This window comes from Balaenoptera acutorostrata, chromosome 7 (assembly GCF_949987535.1).
Source record: "Balaenoptera acutorostrata chromosome 7, mBalAcu1.1, whole genome shotgun sequence".
Classification (NCBI taxonomy): domain Eukaryota; kingdom Metazoa; phylum Chordata; class Mammalia; order Artiodactyla; family Balaenopteridae; genus Balaenoptera; species Balaenoptera acutorostrata.
This window is the reverse complement of record NC_080070.1, coordinates 100,009,994-100,033,803: the sequence shown is the minus strand read 5'-3', so window position 1 is coordinate 100,033,803 and position 23,810 is coordinate 100,009,994. Positions and strand designations below refer to the sequence as shown.

Here is a 23,810-nt window from a genome sequence, read left to right as displayed (position 1 = left end):
CGATGCCCGGAAGCGGGGCAGGGCTGATTATGGAGCGGAGCAGGGAACACCTGGTCCTCTACGATCACCACCTGGGCAGCGTCAACGTGACTGCGTCAGAGCTGCCAGGGAGGGCGCCGCGCGGAGGGAGAGTCCAGGTTTGGGACACTGAAACTTGTTCATTTGGGCTGTCAAAACGTTTATTCCCACCCAATTTGATAGAACCCTTTCTAAACCATTTTACGCACTCCTCTGCCTCCTTAAGGAGAGAAGTGCAGGGAACTTTCAGCCGTTTCTTAATGACTTCAAGGCATACCATCAAGGACAGTTTTGTGTTGACCTCACGTATAGCCATGCCTCCAGAGACTGAGAATTATTTTACATGTGTGCTCCTAAACCAAAGGGCCACTAGATTTTTCTTTTAAAATATTTATTTATTTGTTTTGGCTGCTCAGGGTCCTGGTTGCAGCGTGCGGGATCTTTAGTTGCTGCGTGCGGGATCTAGTTCCCTGAACAGGGATCGAACCCTGGCCCACTGCATTGGGAGCACGGAGTCCTAACCACTGGACCACCAGGGAAGTCCCTAGATTTTTCTTTTTATTTTTTTTAGTTGAAGTATAGTTGATTTACAATATCGTGTTGGTTTCAGATGTACAGCAAAGTGATTCAGTTACATATATATGTATTTTTTCAGATTATACTCAATATCTTATAATAATCTATCTTTTTTTATTTTAATAGGATAAGGTGAAGGTGGAAGGCATTGTCTCTGCTGTCCGGTCAGCTGTCACTTTTTACAGCCATCAACATACCTGATGGTAAGAACCACCTCTGTTCTGCTTCTAATGTGGTGCTTCTAACCAGGCTGTGAATATTGTTACACCTGTGTCTCAGGTAAGAGTAAATTGACTGTGCCTGAGAATCCAGGAGACTCACTTTGGGGTAAAGTGTATGGATTTTGTGACACCAATTTTGTGTCTTCAGAATCTCTCTGTGGCTTGCTGTTTAGTTATTAGCTAAGTCCTGGGTAGTTAAGGCTGCTGAGTAGGTGATACATTACTTCTGTATTGCTCACAGCTGTTTGACACAAGCTCAAGAAAGAACCTAAATCAGATCTCAGCATCTCCCAGAGATAAGAAAATGATAGCAAGGCATAGGAGATGAGCAGTAAGTAGCCTGAAACTATAGATACACCATGGTAAAAACATCCTCTTGGGGGCTTCCCTGGTGGCGCAGTGGTTGAGAATCTGCCTGCTAATGCAGGGGACACGGGTTCGAGCCCTGGTCTGGGAAGATCCCACATGCCACGGAGCAGCTGGGCCCGTGAGCCACAATTGCTGAGCCTGCGCGTCTGGAGCCTGTGCCCCGCGACGGGAGGGGCCGCGATAGAGAAAGGCCCGCGCACCGCGATGAAGAGCGGTCCCCGCACCGCGATGAAGAGTGGCCCCCGCTTGCCGCAACTGGAGAAAGCCCTCGCACGAACCGAAGACCCAACACAGCCAAAAATAAATAAATAAATAAATAAAATCAAGTAAAAAAAAAAAAAAAAAAAAAAAAAAACATCCTCTTGGATATCCCTGGGTCTTGGTGGGAGAGAATTGAGAATGGACATAGTAATTTTCTAAAGTATGTTTTATTCAAAAAACAAAGCAGAAAGACACAGAACTTATCTTTAATAAGAATGCATTCAACTACCTAAAAATCAGTAAGTCTAGGAGTGAAAAGATGCTCATTCAATGAAGTGGATAAAAGATGCTTTCCCAAAACATAACATAAACCTTTGCATACAGATAAGAGAGCAAGGCCAGAGGGCTCACCTCCCCAGACTTGTGCTACAAGTTTCAGTTGCCCACAGGAAGAGCAAGTGGTTACCTTTTCAGTTATCTTCCTGACAATTCCTTGCTCAGCAAGAAGACCCTGTGTTTTGGATTTATTTTGACCAACAGGAACGTGTAGTTGGTGTGCTGGAAATGAGGACCGTCTTAGGTGAGAAGCTCCTGATGTTCTGGGGTTCTGAGTTACGGGAAATTGGGATGCAAGATGCTGGCAGACAAGGGTTCCGGGTGTTAGGAAAGAAGGTTCTCAAACTGCAGAGAAAAGATAGAAATTTTATGAACTGAGGCCCCGTAGCATTGACTCTCAACCCTTACTATGCAGTAAATTCGTCTGGGGAATTTTGTTCATTGAATTTTCCTGATTGAGGTATAATTTATATTAATCAAGTGTACAGATATAAATGTACCACATTGAAGACCCCGCTTTGAAAACGAATTTGGACAAATGCATATGCTTTGTAACCCACACCACTATCAAGATGCAGGACAACTCTACCACCCCAGAATGACGCCTCGTGAGCTTCCCAGAATGGCCCCCTTTTCTAGAAGCACCCTATGTTCAGATCCCTGTCTCCATATCTTGTGCCTATTCTAGAACTTCGTATAAATGGAGTCATATAGTAGGTACTTTGTGTGTGTGTGGGGGGGGGGTTTCACTCAGCATCATGATTTTGAGGTACATCCGTGTTGTCATGTGAGTCAGTAGTTTTCTCCTTTTCTGTTACCGAATCGTATCTTATTGTATGGATATACCCCAATGCGTTCATCCATTCTGTAGTGGAGGGACATTTGGATTGTTTCCAGTTTGGGGCTATTATTAATGAAGCTGCTAAGTCTTTTCATGTGCATGTATTTTCACTTCTCTTGGATGAAAACCTTGAAGCACTGTTGTCATTGGGTAGGTGTATGTTTCACTTTATGAGAACCTGCCAGACCAATTTCCAAAGTGGTCACATCATTTTGTTCTCCCAGCAGAAATGAATGAGAGTTCTAGTTGCTCTGCAGTTGTCAGTATTCTTTTAATTTTAACCATTAGTTGGTATCTCATTTTGGTTTTAATTTGCATTTCCCTGGTGTCTAATGATATTGAACACTTTTTCATGTGCTTATTGGCTGTTTGTATTTTTTCTTTTGTGAAGTGCCTAGTCAGGCTTTTGGGCCAGCTTTTCAATTGGGCTGTTTGTGTTTTTAATTACTGAGTTATAGGAATTGCTAAAATATCCTGGATACAAGTCCTTTGTCAGATACACATGTGGCAAATATTTTCTCCAGGTCTGACTTGTTTCTTCTTTTTATTAGCAGTATATTTTAATGGGCAGAAGTTTTTCATTTTAATGAAGTCCATTTTAACACTTTTTAAAATGATTATCTGGGTAACCTAAAAAAAAAATACCCATGTCTTGGCCCTACCCCAGAGATTTGGTTCAACTAGCCTGTGTTGGGACCAAGCATCAGTGCTTTTTAAAGATTCCTTCAGTCTTTCCACTGTGCAGCCAGGGTTGAGAACCCCAGAACTAAAGGGAAATATGACTTGAAATATAGAGGGCTCTAAAAAATGAAATTCTGAAAATATGATAAGGCATAATTCCAGTTAACGTCAAGGAGGTGCCTAAAATCCCCTGTGCATCAGCACAGGAAATGTTTACAATGAGGAGACAGAGTCAGCAGGTAAGGACAGGCTATGGTGCTGTTACAGCTCTGGCCTCAGGCCTGTGGGATGCTCAGAGAGGAAAAAAATGGGCCTTAGAAAATTGTGTCTGGGGCAAGAAGATGAACAAGAAAGGCAACATCCTAGAGTAGCTGTGAAAACAGATGATGGGAGTGCCCAGCTGGGGTTTTGTTTCTGCCCTTGCCATCTGGAAACAGAATCTCCAACACCAGTAAAATGGAACACAGGTGGTTAAGAGGGAACAGTAGCTGAAGGGATGAAGAGGCAGCGAGGGAGACCCGAGCAGCTCTAAATGAGTTCAGGTCTCCAGGCCGTGGAATCACAGCCCTGGCAACGGGAGGACCTTGAGAGGTAACTGAGGAATCACTCTGTAATCCTTGAAAATCACGGAGCATGGGAACAGTGCCAGAAAACCCCAAATGAGAAAATGCTCCAAGTTTCACAAATGGCACTGTCAGAAAGCATCAGGTCACAGCAGTGTCCAGCAGCTGTCCCGGGGATGTGCTCCTTGAAGACTGGGCAGCCCCAGGCAGTCCCCGGGAAGCTCAACCCCACCCTGCCCCCCCCCACACACACACACAAAGTAGCTTTGACTTCAAATCCAGTTGACAAGACTCTCCTCTTGGGATAAATCCTATGAACACAGGCCCTGCCCAGCCCTGCTTCACTACATTTTTTAGCCTCTCTTATATGAGTAATAATCCTGTCATTAGTTATTTACATTAATTGAGCACCTACTATATGCTAGGCTAGTGTTTCTCAAGTTCTAAAACTCTTGAGTCCTCAAGAATACAGGTTCAGCCCAGACAGAGATCCAAAGACCTCTGTTTGGAAAGCCCTGGATTAAAAGTTAAGAGCCGGTAGATGGATAAATACACTGTGGGACATCTAGACAACTGAATATTGTTCAGCACTAAAACAAAATGAGCTATGAAGACACAAAAAGACTTGGAGGAACCTTAAGTGCATATTACTAAGTAAAAGAAGCCAATCTGAAAAGACTATGTACTACATGATTCCAACTATATGACATTCTGGAAAAGACAAAACTGTACAGTAAAAAGATCAGTGGTTGCCAGGGATGCAGGGGGAGGAAAGGAAGGAGGAATACACAGAGCACAGGGGATTTTTAGAGAGGCGAAACTCTTCTGTATGATACTATAATGGTAGATACATGTCACTGTACATTTGTCCAAACCCATAGCATGTACAGCACTGTGAGTGAACCCTAATGTGAACTATGGACTTTGGGTGATAATGGTGTGTCAGTGTGGGTTCATTGATTGTCACAAATGTACCCTCTCGTAGGGGGGATGTCGATGGTGAGGGAGGCTCTGCATGTGTGGGGCACGGGGCATATGGGAACTCTGTACTTCCACTCAGTTTTGCTCTGAACCTAAAACTGCTCTAAACAATAAAATCTGTGTTTAAAAATTAAACAGTTAAGAACAGAAAATAAAATTTTTGTAGAGAACATTTGGGCCCCTCAAAGTATACCCACGCACCCAGTTGAAGAAATAGTGTGTGAGATGCTTCATATGCATTCTTTCTAATTCTTAAAGTCACCTGCAGGATACATATTATTATTTTTCCAATTTTAGAGAGGATTTAACTGGGACAGGTTTAAGGAAACTGACCCAAGTCGCATTGCGAGTAACTGGCAGGACAGAATTAAACTCAGGTCTTCCATGAGGGTGAAAAATGCATGCCCTTGACAGTGTCTCCTCACTGCCTCCCACCTCGACCTCCACTTACCTGTTGTGCACTTACCTGGATTCAGCACCGTCTCAGGCCTTTCTCAGCCTGACTTTGTATGCATGCTCCTCCCTTGACCTCCTCTTAGCCCAGCCCCCAGTCTTAATTCCCAGGCCTGCTGACCAAACACTTGCCAACCTCATTCTAAGCTGGCCAGCTCATTATGCAGCACTATTCCTATCTCTAGGTTTGATTCTGCCCTTACGCCCCCCTGTATACCCAGCCATGCCTTGCCCAGCCCAACCCAGCAGCAGGAATCAGAGCCTTGTCCTGGCTTAAGGCCCAATCATAGCAATTTGAGCCATGAAATGGAAGAACTCCGGGCCCCTTCCGCTGCATCTAGAGGAGACCACGTCTTCGTCACTTCCAGGAAGTGATGCTGTCATATTGTCTAAGATCAATTAGAGACCAGTGTGGGATACCATCTATGAATTTGAGGTGCTTTGCTTTGTGAAGAGGCTTATAGTCCCATTTCTGGTGCCTTTTGGAATGAATGGGTATCATGTCAATACCCTGAGCGGTAGCTCTCAAGGAGCAGAAGAAGAGCAGCCGTCATTGACTTCCTCACAAAGTAAGAAATGTGAGTAAAAATTCCGGCATTTTTAGAATGAAGAACTCTTCATGAACTAGTGCATCCACAATGCCTGTATCATGACTGCTTCTCTTCCCTAAGACATGGGAGCAGATGGTCATACTTGTCTGGGAGCCAGGTTCAGTAATGCTGTTATTTGATCTGTCCGAAAATGGGTAGCAATATCTGTTACCAGCTTAAATACCTTCTGGAAGTTTGGATGGTACCTATCTATAACATGCTATTTAAACTGTTTAATGAGTTCATGTTAAGTCTAATTGCCATTCTAACTTTGTATGTGAAGTCAAGTTCCTAATAAAGCTGATATTAAATGAAAAAAAGTGGACAAATGGTTAGCTAGCCAGTAGGAGTTAGAATTGGTGGGCAGAACTCCAGAGCCCCTTGTGGCAGCTGTTACATCTTTGCTCTGTGAAGGTGAAGCAGTGCCTTCTGGGAGTCTAGCAGGAGCTATGCCATAGCAAAGGAAGGCATTGTCAACTGAGCTCCATCTCCCAGTGTCCCAGCCATGGCCTACTGAGGGACGTTGGAGAGCCTGGCAAGGCTCAAGGGCATTCTCATCTGAGCCAAGGCTAACACCATGAATTTCAAGGCCATTAATGATTTCGTATTTGAGAGTTGAGAACAGAGTTAGTCCTCAGAAGCTGTGATCCTGACCTCTTTGCCCATGATGGGCATAACCACCAGCCTGACACTGGTGTACACTGGGGCACAGGTTCCATGGTACCCACCCACTGCCCCTACAAAGAGTTCGTCAAGACCAAGTTTTTCACAATGATTTATTGTCCATCCATCTTCTTTGGTCCACTTTTTGAAAAAATAAAACCAGGGAGCTAAGGCTATGAAATATCTAGAAGACTTTTAATACCACAGTCATGCAGGACTGCTGCCGAACTCACTAGGCCAGTTCTTGGCAGGTATGTTCTGTACCAGATTACACTTTCAGAGGCCTTACACCTACCCAGGTAAGTAAAGGGTAGAAGCAGACATAATAGCCTTCTGGACTCAGCCTAATTACTAAGCAAGCTTCCTACGCTCACCAAGAAACAATTTTATTACAATTTGGCTTCATACAGAACTGTCTGCAAGCTAAGAATGCATTGATTAGTGAGCATGAATATTTCATTCTCTTAACAGTTCTACTTTTCAAAATAAGTTATTTAATAATGCTCTACTCTATAAAAAGTGAGTTCATTTCCTATTGCTACTGTTAACAATTACCACAAATGTAGCAGCTTCAACAACACAAAGTTCTTATCTTAGAGTTTTGTAGGTCAGAAGTCTAAAATGAAGGTGTGGGCAGGGCTCTGTTTTTTCCAGTGGCTCTACAGGAGAAATCTATTTCCTTGCCTTTTCCAGCTTCTAGAGGCCTCCTGCATTCCTTGGCACGTGGCCCCTTCCTTTACCTTCAAAGCCAGAAACACTACATCTCTCTGACCCTTCTTGTGTTGGTCACATTTGGTTCAAAGTGAGTGAAACTTGAATTCACGGTAGTTTATTAAAACAAACCAAAAAATAAGGGTTTTCTTGCTTCTAAGTTCAAAGTGAGCAAAGAGACCTACTCAGGGCTCCAGGCCTACCACGCAGCCAGGCTGCTCAGATGGTGTCCACGGCAAAGGAGGCAGGGACCCCTGTGCTGTGAAGGTGGCACCCAGCTCCCAGCGGTGTGCGCAAGAGGGAATTTGTAAATCTGACAGTGGCTGCCTCTCAGGAGCGGAATTGGGAGGAGCGATTTTATACACTTCAGTTTAACACTCATTTAACATCTACTTACTTGCATTTAAAAACAAAGGAAGAATTGGGAGCATAACATGCTGGTTAAGAGTGCAGAATTTGGGGCTTCCCTGGTGGCGCAGTGGTTGAGAATCCGCCTGCCAATGCAGGGGACACGGGTTCAAGCCCTGGTCCGGGAAGATCCCACATGCCTCGGAGCAACTAAGCCCATGCGCCACAGCTACTGAGCCTGCACTCTAGAGCCCAAGAGCCAGAACTACTGAAGCCCACATGCCTAGAGCCCGTGCTCCGCAACAAGAGAGGCCACCACAGTGAGAAGCCCGCGCACCGCAACGAAGAAAGCCTCAAATAAAAAGAAAGCCCACGTGCAGCAACGAAGACCCAACGCAGCCAAAAATTAATTAATTAATTAATTAATTAATTTTTTTAAAAAGTGCAGAATTTGGAGTCGAACAGATTGTTCATATTTTAATTCAACTACTTATTAGCTGTGGGAACTGAGGCAGGTCACTCACCTCGACTGGCCCTTGGTCATCTCTAACACTGGAAAGATACCTGCTCCATAAAGTCCTCATGAGAGACAACCTAAAAGACTTGTTTAAACTCACTATAAACTCGCTCCAACCATATTCATGGCTGGACAACCAAGAGCCCAGAAATGGCAAGAGAGATCCTGAGACGGAAACAGTCGCTGTCTTCAAGTGTTTGCAGGAAAAGTGGAAATGACTCTTTTCTGTGTTGCTCTAAAAGGCATAACTGAGACCCATAGGGTGAAAGTTTTGTGGTGGAAATGCCTTTCAAGTCACGGTAAGGAGGGACTGCTTCAGCTCAGGCCACTTGTGAAAGGCAGTGTGTGCCCGGTGGCTGGAGGAATCCCAGTGCGGGCGGCATAAGCACCTGCCAGAGGTGATCTGCAGGGGAGTGTTGCCCTGGGAGCCTGGTTCGGTGAGTGGTTTTGAAACCAGGCTGATCATCGGAAGCCCAAGGAGACCTTTACAAAATGCAGGTTTTGTGTCCACACACGGTCCTAATGAACCAGAATGGTTCTGTGGGGGCCAGAATATGTATTTTAGAAAAATTCCTCAAGAGACTCTGATGAAAAGGAGAAACCAGTGGATTATGACCTCTCTGATACCTTGAGTTCAAGAATCCACGACGTGATATTTACTGAGTTGAATTTTAAAGAGTGAAGCAACGGTAAATGAGGGCCAGAGTGTCTTTGTAGGAAATGGGAAAGGGGAAAGAGTGCAAATAAGAGGGGGACCCCATCCCTGTGACAACCCAAGCATGGCCAGGAAACAAGGGCTCCTCATCCAGGAGATGACCTGGATCCATGGAGACCCTGCTGCCCTCTGACAAGGGGACCCTTAGTATACCTAACTTCCTGCAAACCACTAGCATAAATTGCCTTTGAAAACCAGAGTTACAAATAATCCCTCCCCACTAAGAACATTTGACAGATTCCATTTTTTTTTTTTTTAATTTTATTTATTTATTTTTGGCTGTGTTGGGCCTTCGTTTCTGTGCAAGGGCTTTCTCTAGTTGCGGCGAGCGGGGGCCACTCCTCATCGCGGTGCGCAGGCCTCTCACTGTCGCGGCCTCTCCCGTTGCGGAGCACAGGCTCCAGACGCGCAGGCTCAGTAATTGTGGCTCACGGGCCTAGTTGCTCCGCGGCATGTGGGATCTTCCCGGTCCAGGGCTCGAACCCGTGTCCCCTGCATTGGCAGGCAGATTCTCAACCACTGCGCCACCAGGGAAGCCCCAGATTCCATTTTGAGAGATGAGCTACGTGTTAGACAAAACTGGCGACAGGGAGAGACGTCAGGATGCTATGGCCAATGAAGGGAACAGAGGAGAGGTGCAGTCTTTGTTACTTTTTAATTGGAGGAAGATGTTATCTCGGGCAGCAAGACATTTAAGACATGCCATTAATTGTTGCTGTCACTGATGAGAAGAAGGAGAACAGGCAGGGAGTAGACTTTGAAAATTAACCATCTTCAAAAATTAAGGAGGAGTTCCTAGTCCTAGTGGGGAGCAGGTTAGAGTATTAAAAATGAGTAAAGTACTAGTTGTAATGACAGGCACTTTCCTAGTCATCATAACTAGGTAAGTACCTCTTGGTTATAATATTGGGATACTACCTTATTCTGGGAGCAGCATTTCCCAAATCCTGTTCAGAGGAGGACACCTAAAAACTTGAGAATGCAAATGTGCACCAAACTTTGTGTGTCGCTGGATAAAATGGTCTCCTGCATATTTTTTTTACTACTATTTTTGAAATTTATGTAGACACTATTGTAATTAATAAAATACATACATAGTTATTTAAAACTTTACTGAACACAAAGCAGCTTTTCATCACCAGGAACTATTCCAGTTGATGGGTACCAAAGTACAAATGCTATCATGTGGGCGTGCACAAACCTCCTGCTTGAGAGAGTGAAAACTAAACTCAGTCATTTAGGAAGGGTCTATTTGTGTTCATTTTCCTCTCATGCACTCTACAAATAGCTTTTCCTTGCTTTACATTGAGCTGGCTCTTCAAGTGTCGAGAGGAAAGGAGATGGGAGTGCAAAGAGAGGTTGGAGGAAAAGAGCAATGATTTAGCTGCTTTCGTTTTGTGGTATGGGGAGGTCCCCTTCCCACCAAGTGAAAATCTTCATATGTTTTGCCAGCAAACAGAGCTCTCTGAGGCTGCCAACATAAGTGAAATAAAGTGTAATTTAGTTTATTAAAAAAAAAAACCTCTGCTATTAGAAAACCTAAGAATTATTGGGAAGAGGGATTGCCTGAATTATTCATTGCTTCAAAAAGTAATCATTGATTTTTTCCCAATGTACAAGGTTTTTAAACTGCCCTCCAGCAATTTACAAAATAGTGGGGATGCTACCAGAAAAGGAACAGGGAAGGAATGTTTTGCATACCAAACATTTTGCTGGCAAGTTGTTGAAAATGATACACCCACACCCCATGGTAGCAGTGTAAATTGATACAATCCTTTAGCAAAGCAGTTTGATGGTGCATTCAGGAGTCTTAAAATGTTCAGACCTCTTGATCCCATTATTTATGGGAATTTAATTTTAAGTAAAAAAGCCAAAGGAAGTTAAAAGTTACATGCAGAAATATTTTCATTGAGCACAGTTTCTTTTCTTTTTTTTTCTGGCTGCACCACACGGGTTGTGGGATCTTAGTTCCCCGACCAGTGATTGAACCAGGGCTCTTGACAGTGAAAGCACAGAGTCCTAACCACTGGACTGCTGGGGAATTCCCTGAGCACAATTTCTAGTATTGAAATTTTGGAAGCCATCTAAGGCTTAACAATGAAGGAACATTAAAGTAAATTATAGTAAGGCTACTCAATTAAATACTATGTAGCTATTAGGATGTAAGTAACTGAATGGTAGAAACAAAATGCAGAAGATAAACTTCTGAGTGAAGAAAACAGAATATAAAATTGTATCTATGCCTTAATTGTAGTTGAATAAAAATATATTATCTATATTGATTCTTCCAATCCAAGAACATGGTATGTCTCTCCATCTGTTTGTATCATCTTTGATTTCTTTCATCAGTGTCTTATAGTTTTCTGAGTACAGGTCTTTTACCTCCTTAGGTAGGTTTATTCCTAGGTATTTTATTCTTGCTGTTGCAATGGTGAATGGGAGTGTTTCCTTAATTTCTCTTTCTGATCTTTTGTTGTTAGTGTATAGGAATGCAAGAGATTTCTGTGCATTAATTTTGTATCCTGCAACTTTACCATATTCATTGATTAGCTCTAGTAGTTTTCTGGTGGCATCTTTAGGATTCTCTATGTATAGTATCATGTCATCTTCAAACAGTGACAGTTTTACTTCTTCTTTTCCAATTTGTATTCCTTTTATTTCTTTGTCCTCTCTGATTGCCGTGGCTAGGACTTCCAAAACTATGTTGAATAATAGTTGTGAGTGTTGACATCCTTGTCTTGTTCCTGATCTTAGAGGAAATGCTTTCAGTTTTTCACCATTGAGAATGATGTTGGCTGTGGGTTTGTCGTATATGGCCTTTATTATGTTGAGGTAGGTTCCCTCTATGCCCACTTTCTGGAGAGTTTTTATCATAACTGGGTGTTGAATTTTGTCAAAAGCTTTTTCTGCATCTATTGAGATGATCATATGGTTTTTATTCTTTAATTTGTTAATATGATATATCACATTGATTGATTTGTGTATATTAAAGAATCCTTGCATCCCTGGGATAAATCCCACTTGATCAAGATGTATGATCCTTTTAATGTGTTGTTGGATTCTGTTTGCTAGTATTTTGTTGAAGATTTTTACAGCTATGTTGATCAGTGATATTGGTCTGTAATTTTCTTTTTCCGTGATATATTTTTCTGGTTTTGGTATCAGGGTGATGGTGGCCTTGTAGAATGAGCTTGGGAGTGTTCCTTCCTCTGCAATTTTTGGAAGAGTTTGAGAAGGATGGGTGTTAGGTCTTCTCTAAATGTTTGATAGAATTCACCTGTGAAGCCATCTGGTCCTGGACTTTTGTTTGTTGGAAGATTTTTAATTGCAGTTTCAATTTCATTACTTGTGATTGGTCTTTTTATATTTTCTATTTCTTCCTGATTCAGTCTTGGAAGATTGTACCTTTCTAAGAATTTGTCCATTTCTTCCAGGTTGTCCATTTTATTGTCATATAGTTGCTTGTAGTAGTTTCTTATGATCCTTTGTATTAAAGCAATCTACAGATTCAGTGCAATCCCTATCAAATTACCAGTGGCATTTTTCACAGAATTAGAACAAAAAATTTTACAATTTGTATGGAAACCCAAAAGACTCTGAATAGACAAAGCAATCAATCTTGAGAAAGAAAAACAGAGCTGGAGGAATCAGGCTCACTGACTTCCAACTATACTACAAAGCTACAGTAATCAAGACAGTATGGTACTGGCACAAAAACAGAAATATAGCTTAGTGGAACAGGATAGAAAGCCCAGAGATAAACCCATGCACCTATGGTCACCTAATCTATGATAAAGGAGGCAAGAATATACAATGGAGATAAGACAGTCTCTTCAATAAGTGGTGCTGGGAAAACTGGACAGCTACATTTAAAAGAACAAAATTAGAACACTCCCTAACATCACACACAAAAAGAAACTCAAGATGGATTAAAGACCAAATGCAAGACCAGACACTATAAAACTCTTAGAGGGGTTGTTCCGGAGAAGATGGCGGAAGAGTAAGACGCGGAGATCACATTCCTTCCCACAGATACAGTAGAAATACATCTACACGTGGAACGGCTCCTACAGAACACCCACTGAACGCTGGCAGAAAACGTCCGACCTCCAAAAAGAGCTGTGTGGACGAAAGGCTCTTGGTGCTCCAGCCAGGCATCAGGGCCGTGCCTCTGAGGTGGGAGAGCCAACTTCAGAACACTGGTCCACAAGAGACCTCCCAGCTCCACGTAATACCAAACGGCAAAAATCTCCCAGAGATCTCCATCTCAACATCAAGACCCAGCTTCACTCAACGACCAGCAAGCTACAGTGCTGGACATCCTATGCCAAACAACTAGCTAGACAGGAACACAACCCCATCCATTGGCAGAGAGGCTGCCTAAAATCATAATAAGGCCACAGACACCACAAAATACACCACCAGACGTGGACGTGCCCACCAGAAAGACAAGATCTAGCCTCATCCACCAGAACTCAGGCACTAGTTCCCTCCACCAGGAAGCCTACACAACCCACTGAACCAACCTTAGCCGCTGGGGACAGATACCAAAAACAACGGGAACTACGAACCTGCAGCCTGTGAAAAGGAGACCCCAAACACAGTAAGATAGGCAAAATGAGACGACAGAAAAACACACAGCAGATGAAGGAGCAGGCTCAAAACACACTGGACTTAACAAATGAAGAGGAAATAGGTAGTCTACCTGAAAAAGAATTCAGAATAATGATAGTAAGGATGATCCAAAATCTTGGAAATAGAATAGACAAAATGCAAGAAACATTTAACAAGGATGTAGAAGAACTAAAGAGGAACCAAGCAATGATGAAAAACACAATAAATGAAATTAAAAATACTCTAGATGGGATCAATAGTAGAATAACTGAGGCAGAAGAAAGGATAAGTGACCTGGAAGATAAAATGGTGGAAATAACTACTACAGAGCAGGATAAAGAAAAAAGAATGAAAAGAACTGAGGACAGTCTCAGGGACCTCTGGGACAACATTAAACGTGCCAACATTCGAATTATAGGGGTACCAGAAGAAGAAGAGAAAAAGAAAGGGACTGAGAAAATTTTTGAAGAGATTATAGTTGAAAACTTCCCTAATATGGGAAAGGAAATAGTTAATCAAGTCCTGGAAGCACAGAGAGTCCCATACAGGATAAACCCAAGGAGGAACACGCCAAGACACATATTAATCAAACTGTCAAAAATTAAATATAAGGAAAACATATTAAAGGCAGCAAGGGAAAAAAAACAAATAACACACAAGGGAATCCCCATAAGGTTAACATCTGATCTCTCAGCAGAAACTCTGCAAGCCAGAAGGGAGTGGCAGGATATACTTAAAGTGATGAAGGAGAAAAACCTACAACCAAGATTACTCTACCCAGCAAGGATCTCATTCAGATTCGATGGAGAAATTAAAACCTTTACAGACAAGCAAAAGCTGAGAGAGTTCAGCACCACCAAACCAGCTTTACAACAAATGCTAAAGGAAATTCTCTAGGCAAGAAACACAAGAGAAGGAAAACACCTACAATAACAAACCCAATACATTTAAGAAAATGGGAATAGGAACATACATATCGATAATTACCTTGAATGTAAATGGATTAAATGCTCCCACCAAAAGACACAGGCTGGCTGAATGGATACAAAAACAAGACCCATACATATGCTGTCTACAAGAGACCCACTTCAACCTAGGGACACATACAGACTGAAAGTGAGGGGATGGAAAAAGATATTCCATGCAAATGGAAATCAAAAGAAAGCTGGAGTAGCAATTCTCATATCAGACAAAATAGACTTTAAAATAAAGACTATTACAAGAGACAAAGAAGGACACTATATAATGATCAAGGGATCGATCCAAGAGGAAGGTATAACAATTGTAAATATTTATGCACCCAACATAGGAGCACCTCAATACATAAGGCAAATACTAACAGCCATGAAAGGGGAAATTGACAGCAACACAATCATAGTAGGGGACTTTAACACCCCACTTTCACCAATGGACAGATCATCCAAAATGAAAATAAATAAGGAAACACAAGCTTTAAATGATACATTAAACAATATGGACGTAATTGATATTTATAGGACATTCCACCCAAAAACAACAGAATACACATTTTTCTCAAGTGCTCATGGAACATTCTCCAGGATAGATCATATCTTGGGGCACAAATCAAGCCTTGGTAAATTTAAGAAAATTGAAATCGTATCAAGTATCTTTTCCGACCACAACGCTATGAGACTAGATATCAATTACAGGAAAAGATCTGTAAAAAATACAAACACATGGAGGCTACACAATACATTACTTAATAACGAAGTGATTACTGAAGAAATCAAAGGGGAAATCAAAAAATACCTAGAAACAAATGACAATGGAGACACGACGACCCAAAATCTATGGGACACAGCAAAAGCAGTGCTAAGAGGGAAGTTTATAGCAATACAAGCCTACCTCAAGAAACAGGAAACATCTCGAATAAACAACCTAACCTTGCACCTAAAGCAATTAGAGAAAGAAGAACAAAAAAACCCCAAAGCCAGCAGAAGGAAAGAAATTATAAAGATCAGGTCAGAAATAAATGAAAAAGAAATGAAGGAAACAATAGCAAAAATCAATGAAACTAAAAGCTGGTTCTTTGAGAAGATAAACAAAATTGATAAACCATTAGCCAGACTCATCAAGAGAAAAAGGGAGAAGACTCAGATCAATAGAATTAGAAATGAAAAAGGAGAAGTAACCACTGACACTGCAGAAATACAAAAGATCATGAGAGATTACTACAAGCAACTATATGCCAATAAAATGGACAACCTGGAAGAAATGGACAGATTCTTAGAAATGCACAAACTGCCGAGACTGAACCAGGAAGAAATAGAAAATATGAACAGACCAATCACAAGCACTGAAATTGAAACTGTGATTAAAAACCTTCCAACAAACAAAAGCCCAGGACCAGATGGCTTCACAGGCGAATTCTATCAAACATTTAGAGAAGAGCTAACACCTATCCTTCTCAAACTCTTCCAAAATATTGCAGAGGGAGGAACACTCCCAAACTCATTCTACGAGGCCACCATCACCCTGATACCAAAACCAGACAAAGATGTCACAAAGAAAGAAAACTACAGGCCAATATCACTGATGAACATAGATGCAAAAATCCTCAACAAAATACTAGCAAACAGAATCCAACAGCACATTAAAAGGATCATACACCATGATCAAGTGGGGTTTATCCCAGGAATGCAAGGATTCTTCAATATACGCAAATCAATCAATGTGATACACCATATTAACAAATTGAAGGAGAAAAACCATATGATCATCTCAATAGATGCAGAGAAAGCTTTTGACAAAATTCAACACCCATTTATGATAAAAGCCCTGCAGAAAGTAGGCATAGAGGGAACTTTCCTCAACATAATAAAGGCCATATATGACAAACCCACAGCCAACATTGTCCTCAATGGTGAAAAACTGAAACCATTTCCACTAAGATCAGGAACAAGACAAGGTTGCCCACTCTCACCACTATTATTCAACATAGTTTTGGAAGTGTTAGCCACAGCAATCAGAGAAGACAAAGAAATAAAAGGAATCCAAATCAGAAAAGAAGAAGTAAAGCTGTCACTATTTGCAGATGACATGATACTGTACATAGAGAATCCTAAAGATGCTACCAGAAAACTCCTAGAGCTAATCAATGAATTGGGTAAAGTAGCAGGATACAAAATTAATGCACAGAAATCTCTTGCATTTCTATACACTAATGACGAAAAATCTGAAAGTGAAATTAAGAAAACACTCCCATTTACCATTGCAACAAAAAGAATAAAATATCTAGGAATAAACCTACCTAAGGAGACAAAAGACCTGTATGCAGAAAATTATAAGACACTGATGAAAGAAATTAAAGATGATACAAATAGATGGAGAGATATACCATGTTCCTGGATTGGAAGAATCAACATTGTGAAAATGTCTCTACTACCCAAAGCAATCTACAGATTCAATGCAATCCCTATCAAACTACCACTGGCATTTTTCACAGAACTAGAACAAAGAATTTCACAATTTGTATGGAAACACAAAAGACCCCGAATAGCCAAAGCAATCTTGAGAACGAAAAATGGAGCTGGGGGAATCAGGCTCCCTGACTTCAGACTATATTACAAAGCTTCAGTAATCAAGACAGTTTGGTATTGGCACAAAAACAGAAATATAGATCAATGGAACAGGATAGAAAGCCCAGAGATAAACCCACACACATATGGTCAACTTATCTTTGATAAAGGAGGCAAGCATATACAGTGGAGAAAAGACAGCCTCTTCAATAAGTGGTGCTGGGAAAATTGGACAGGAACATGTAAAAGTATGAAATTAGAACACTCCCTGACACCATGCACAAAAATAAACTCAAAATGGATTAAAGACCTAAGTGTAAGGGCAGACACTATCAAACTCTTAGAGGAAAACATAGGCAGAACACTCTATGACATACATCACAGCAAGATTCTTTTTGACCCAGCTCCCAGAGAAATGGAAATAAGAACACAAATAAACAAATGGGACCTAATGAAACTTAAAAGCTTTTGCACAGCAAAGGAAACCATAAACAAGACCAAAAGACAACCCTCAGAATGGGAGAAAATATTTGCAAATGAAGCAACTGACAAAGGATTAATCTCCAAGATTTACAAGCAGCTCATGCAGCTCAATAACAAAAAAACGAACAACCCAATCCAAAAATGGGCAGAAGATCTAAATAGACATTTCTCCAAAGAAGATATACAGATGGCCTACAGACACATGAAAGAATGCTCAACATCATTAATCATTAGAGAAATGCAAATCAAAACTACAATGAGATATCATCTCACACCGGTCAGAATGGCCATCATCAAAAAATCTAGAAACAATAAATGCTGGAGAGGGTGTGGAGGAAAGGGAACACTCTTGCACTGTTGGTGGGAATGTAAATTGATACAGCCACTATGGAGAACAGTATGGAGGTTCCTTAAAAAACTACAAATAGAACTACCATACGACCCAGCAATCCCACTACTGGGCATATACCCTGAGAAAACCATAGGTCAAAAAGAGTCATGTACCAAAATGTTCATTGCAGCTCTATTTACAATAGCCAGGACATGGAAGCAACCTAAATGTCCATCGACAGATGAATGGATAAAGAAGATGTGGCACATATATACAATGGAATATTACTCAGCCATAAAAAGAAATGAAATGGAGGTATTTGTAATGAGGTGGATGGAGTTAGAGTCTGTCATACAGAGTGAAGTAAGTCAGAAAGAGAAAAACAAATATAGTATGCTAACACATATATACGGAATCTAAGGGAAAAAAAAAAAGGCCATGAAGAACCTAGTGGCAAGACGGGAATAAAGACACAGACCTACTAGAGAATGGACTTGAGGATATGGGGAGGGGGTGGGGTGAGATGTGACAGGGTAAGAGAGTGTCATGGACATATATACACTACCAAATGTAAAATAGATAGCTAGTGGGAAGCAGCCGCATAGCACAGGGAGATCAGCTCGGTGCTTTGTGACCACCTAGAGGGGTGGGATGGGGAGGGTGGGAGGGAGGGAGATGCAAGAGGGAAGAGAAATGGGAACATATTGTATATGTATAACTGATTCACTTTGTTATAAAGCAGATGCTAACACACTATTGTAAGGCAATTATACTTCAATAAAGACGTTTGAAAAAAAAAAAAAAAAACTCTTAGAGGAAAACATAGGAAGAACACTCTTTGACATAAGTCACAGCAAGTTCTTTTTTGACCCACCTCCTAGAGTAATGAAAATAAAAACAAAAATAAACAAATGGGACCTAATTAAACTTAAAAGCTTTTGCACAGCAAAGGAAACCATAAACGAGACGAAAAGGCAACCCTCAGAATGAAGCAACTGACAAGGGATTAATCTCCAAAATATACAAACAGCTCATGCAGCTCAATATCAAAAAAAAAAAAAACCCAATCAAAAAATGGGTGGAAGACCTAAATAGACATTTCTCCAAAGAAGAAATACAGATGGCCAAGAGGCACATGAAAAGATGCCCAACATCACTAATTATTAGACAAATGCAGATCAAAACAACAATGAGATATCACCTCACACCAGTCAGAATGGCCACCATCAAAAAATCTACAAACAGTAAATGCTGAAGAGGGTTTGGAGAAAGAGGAACCCTCTTGCACTGTTGGTGGGAATGTAAATTGATACAGCCACTATGGAGAACAGTACGGAGGTTCCTTAAAAAACTAAAAATAGAACTACCATATGACCCAGCAATCCCACTACTGACCATATACCCTAAGAAAACCATAATTCAAAAAGACACATGCACCCCAATGTTCATCGCAGCACTATTTACAATAGTCAGGACATGGAAGCAACCTAAATGTCCATCGACAGTTGAATGGATAAAGAAGATGTGGTACATATATACCATGGAATATTACTCAGCCATAAAAAGAAACGAGATTGGGTCATTTGTAGAGATGTGGATGGACCTAGAGTCTGTTATACAGAGTGAAGTAAGTCAGAAAGAGAAAAACAAATATCGTATATTAACGCATATATGTGGAATCTAGAAAAATGGTACAGATGAACCTATTTGCAGGGCAGGAATAGAGACTCAGATGTAGAGAATGGACATGTGGATGCGGGGGGGGGGTGTGATGAACTGGGAGATTGGGATTGACATATATACACTACCATGTGTAAAACAGATAGCTAGAGGGAACCTGCTGTATAGCACAGGGAGCTCAGCTCAGTGCTCTGGGGTGACCTAGGTGGGTGGAATTGGGGTGGGGTAGGAAGGAGGTCCAAGAGGGAGGGGATATATGTATACATATAGCTGATTCACTTCGTTGTACAGCAGGAACTAACAAAACACTGTAAAGCAACTACACCCCAATTTAAAAAAAAGAAATATATATATATATATATATATATATATATATATATATATATATATATATATATATATATATATATATATAATCTATATTACCTAACAGTAAGGACTGAACAGAAACATGAAAACATCTGAATGATTTTATTTACTCCTGGGAATTTGTGTGTGAATTTTATCCACTTTTATCTTAGAATGTATTTACATCATTATAGAGATTGGTACACAAAAGAAAGTCTGAGCATGAGTACAGAAGGGATTTCTACCAGGCTCACCATCTCCTCCACTTACATACATATTATAGACTCGAGAAACCATTATCACTAATTCCCAACCTAAACGTGTCCCTTCTCTCAGGTTGGGGGAGAAAATTGAACCTATAGTACAAGATACTGCAGTGTAGGGTTTTCCCACAAATAAGGCCCTGGATCTCTCTTCTGGTCTAGAAGGAGATGCAGAGAGATGCATGTTGACCATACAGTGTTTGACACTGTTATAACTGAGAAACTGGTCTGTTTCATGTAAGCCTCACAAAAACCCTATGAAATGGAAAACAAATGCTCAGAGAGGTTATGTGGTTTGCCCAAGGTCACACAGCTAGTTGGTAGTGGAGCCCAATTTTCAAACTGATTCAAAGCCTTCTCATTCTACTCTACATACCATTTCCAAGCCAGTTTGGGAAAAGATGAAGGTGCATTGTCTGTGATGAAGTTCAAGTCAGTTTGAACATAGGTCATCAGCCCATTTGGCCCTTGAGATTTCAGGCTAATGTTCTCAATCCCAGTTGTACCTTAGAATCACCTGGGGGCGAACTTTAAAATTTTTGATGCCTAGACCTCACCTTCAGAAATTTCGATTTAATTGGTTTAGGTACAGCTAGGACAAGGGAATGATATAAGCACTCCCCTACTCCGCTCAGTGATTCTTCATGCAGTAAGGGCTGAAAATCACTAATTTAGGCCTTTGCATTTCAACTGGCCCCATGATTTGAGTTAGAATACTCCATTCACTCATTTCATTTCTTTATTGTTGTGAAATACACATAACGTAAAATTCACCATCTTAAGCATTTTAAAGTGTACAGTTCAGTGGTAGTAAGTATAATCACAATGTTGTGCAACCATCATCAGTCTAGTTCCAGAACTTTTTCATCATCCCAAAGGGAAAACCAATCAGCAGTCACTCCCTATTCCCTCCTAGCCCCAGCTCCTGGCAACCACCAGGTTGCTTCCTGTCTAAGAATTGCTTATTCTGGACATTCCATATAAATGGAATCATGTCATAGGTGCCCTTATGTGACTGTCTTCTTTCATTAGGAAGTTTTCAAGGGTCATCCATGTTGTAGCAGACTCAGTACTTCATTCCTTTTTATGGTTGAATAATATTCCGTTGTATGTACAGATCACATTTTGCTTATCCATTCGTCTGTTGGTGGACATTGGGGCTGTTTCCATCTTTATGCATCCATTCACTCTTCTTCCCAAATCTGAAGTTCCTGAGGGCACACCTTTTGCAGAAAAAGGAACTGGAGAGAAAAAGCTTCGTAAGTTCACAATGGACTCGTGGTTCTCAAAGTGTGATCTCCAACCAGCAGCATCAGTATCACCTAGGAATTTGCTAGAAATGCCAGTTCTCCATCCCTGCCCCAGATCTTCTAAATCAGAATATCTGGGGGTAGGTAGTTATGAAACTCTGTTTTAACAAGCCCTCCAGGTGACTCAGACACAGGCTGAAGTTTGGGAACCTCTGGCGTAACTGACACTGGAGTGGCGTTTCAACTCGAGGCATTTCTGTTGCCTTCACTCAGGTCAAGTGGGCCCACACTGCAAATGAAACCCATTCGGAGCAGCGCGGTACAGCCCTGGGCAGCCTCCCTGGTGGATCAGTGACCGCACCCCGTGTGTTGGGATCCAGGATGCTAGTGTCACTGAGATCAGCTGGTACCCAAGATGAGGCTGACATGACACCCTCCAGTTCTCACAGCTCTCCGTATAAACAAACACATGTTGTAAGAAAGTAGACTTCATTAGAGAGCTGCAGCCTAGCAGTTTACATTGTTGAGTGTCTCGTACGTGGGGAACCGCAGTCAACATGTTCACTCTGGAAATTCAGAAAACAGTTGGCAGGATCTCCGCAGTCGGAGGTCTGCTTCTGCCCTCACCTGTGAGGGTCTTGCCTTTCCTGCCAGCCTGGACTCTGCTCAGCCCTCAGTCCAGTGGGTCGTGTGTCTTGCTGCCTGCATGCCTTCGCTCAGCCTGTCCTCCTCCCAGGGACCCCCTCCTCCTGATGCTCCACTCCTCATCCAAGGGATGGATGAAGCTGGTCCATCCCTTGTTACTCAATCAGCCCTTCGCTTTCTGTCCCGAGAGCCAGGTGGGGCATCCCAGCTGACAGCCGTCCCTTCTCCTCCCTTATTTTTGGCATCACCATGCCTTACTTAATCAGACTGTGTGGCCATCTTCTGTTTGGGGTCATTTTTTTAAAAAAATACTTTATTTTTTCTGAGCAATTTTAGGTTCACAGTAAAATCGACCACATAGTACAGAGATTTCCCTTACACGCCCTGCCCGCCTCATACACACAACCTCCACCAGAGAGTACATGTGTTATAGTCGATGAGCCCACATTGACACATCACTGTCACCCAAAGTCCATACTTTTCATTAGGGTTCACTCTTGGTGTTGTCCATTCTATAGGTTTGGACAAATGTATACTGACATGTATCCACCATAATAGTTTTATACAGAATCGTTTCACTGTCCTAAAAATCCCCTGTGCCCCACCCATTCATCCCTCTCTCGTCCCAACCCCTGACAAACACAGATCTTTTTACTGTCTCTACAGTTTTGCCTTTTCCAGAATGTCATAGAGTTGGAATCATACAGTAGCCTTTTCAGATTGGCTTCTTTCACTTAGAAATATGCATTTAAGTTTCCTCCATGTCTTTTCATGGCTTGAAAACTCATTTCTGGTCATTTCTATTATGTTATTATTTTGTCCTTACCTTGTAAAAATTTAATTCGCAACTATTCTGTAAGCTCTGATATATATGATATAGCAGGGGAAATGCTATTGAAAACCACTACTGTGGCCACTTTCACATATTAGGACATAAATTACCTTGCAGTGAAGAAACCTATCATGTGACCCTTGATGAGACTCTGGGTGAGAAAGGCAAGCTCTGGCCATGGCCTGGGAGGTTAAGGGGAAAATGGGAAATGAGATCAGTTCTGCTTTGTAGGAAAGTGACTGGAACTCAGGGGTTGGAGGAAGCAGTTAGTCGGCCTGATGGCAGCTCCTGGGGAGGAGCAAGCCCATGAAGAAAGTGACAAGCCACGGCCTTAAGGAAACATGGCGTGTGATTTCGATAAGGGGCGGGACGTTTTGTCTATACTCTGCTGCGCTCCAGTTCCTCTGCGTTAGACCAAATTTCAAGTCCAGGTGAGCTGCGTATGCAGCCTAAGGCACAAAGGAGAAGGGAACTGGGTCCCCGTGTGGCAGCGGGTGACATGGGCAGGGAAAGGGAAGTCACCCCCAGGCCCTGACAACCCTGGACAGGGGTGGTGGGCTGAGCGGGAGACCACTAGCCCTCAGGGGCAGTCCTGGGAAATCTTGAGCAGGGCCTGGCTCTCACAGAAGGGGAGATGGGACTGCTGATTAGCCTGGATCACAAGAAGAGGATGAGCCCAGAAGGCTGGACCACTCAGAGTCCTGCTTGTGTTACAGTTATAGCCATGAAATGTCTACCAGGCGGAAACAGCACGATGCTCTATTTGGCCTTTCTGGATCATTCTGCTGTGATGGTGGTTATCTGGGGGGAGAAAGGAATTTGGGACTGTTTCTTGCCAGATAGTTTGGGGATCCAATATACCAGGCAAAAATCCTAATAAAAGGAATATGTACAGTAAGTCCCTTACATACGAACCTTCAAGTTGCGAACTTTCAAAGATGCAAACGTGCATTCACATGTCCAGTCACGTAAGTTAGTTCACGTGTCTGCCGTACATTGTCATGTGTGTGCATCCTCTACAAGTAGTTGTGCTTTTGTGTA

At 41.8% G+C, this 23,810-nt stretch overlaps 1 long non-coding RNA gene across 1 annotated transcript in view; it reads right to left on the bottom strand.

Annotated features, from left to right (window-relative positions):
- Positions 1–1,685: 1,685 nt before the first annotated feature.
- LOC130708639 (uncharacterized) overlaps positions 1,686–23,810 on the bottom strand; it is a 55,370-nt gene continuing 33,245 nt past the window's right edge. Inside the window, exon 4 of the long non-coding RNA XR_009008924.1 lies at positions 1,686–2,066. This is a non-coding gene — a long non-coding RNA (uncharacterized LOC130708639). The remainder of the gene's footprint in view (positions 2,067–23,810) is intronic.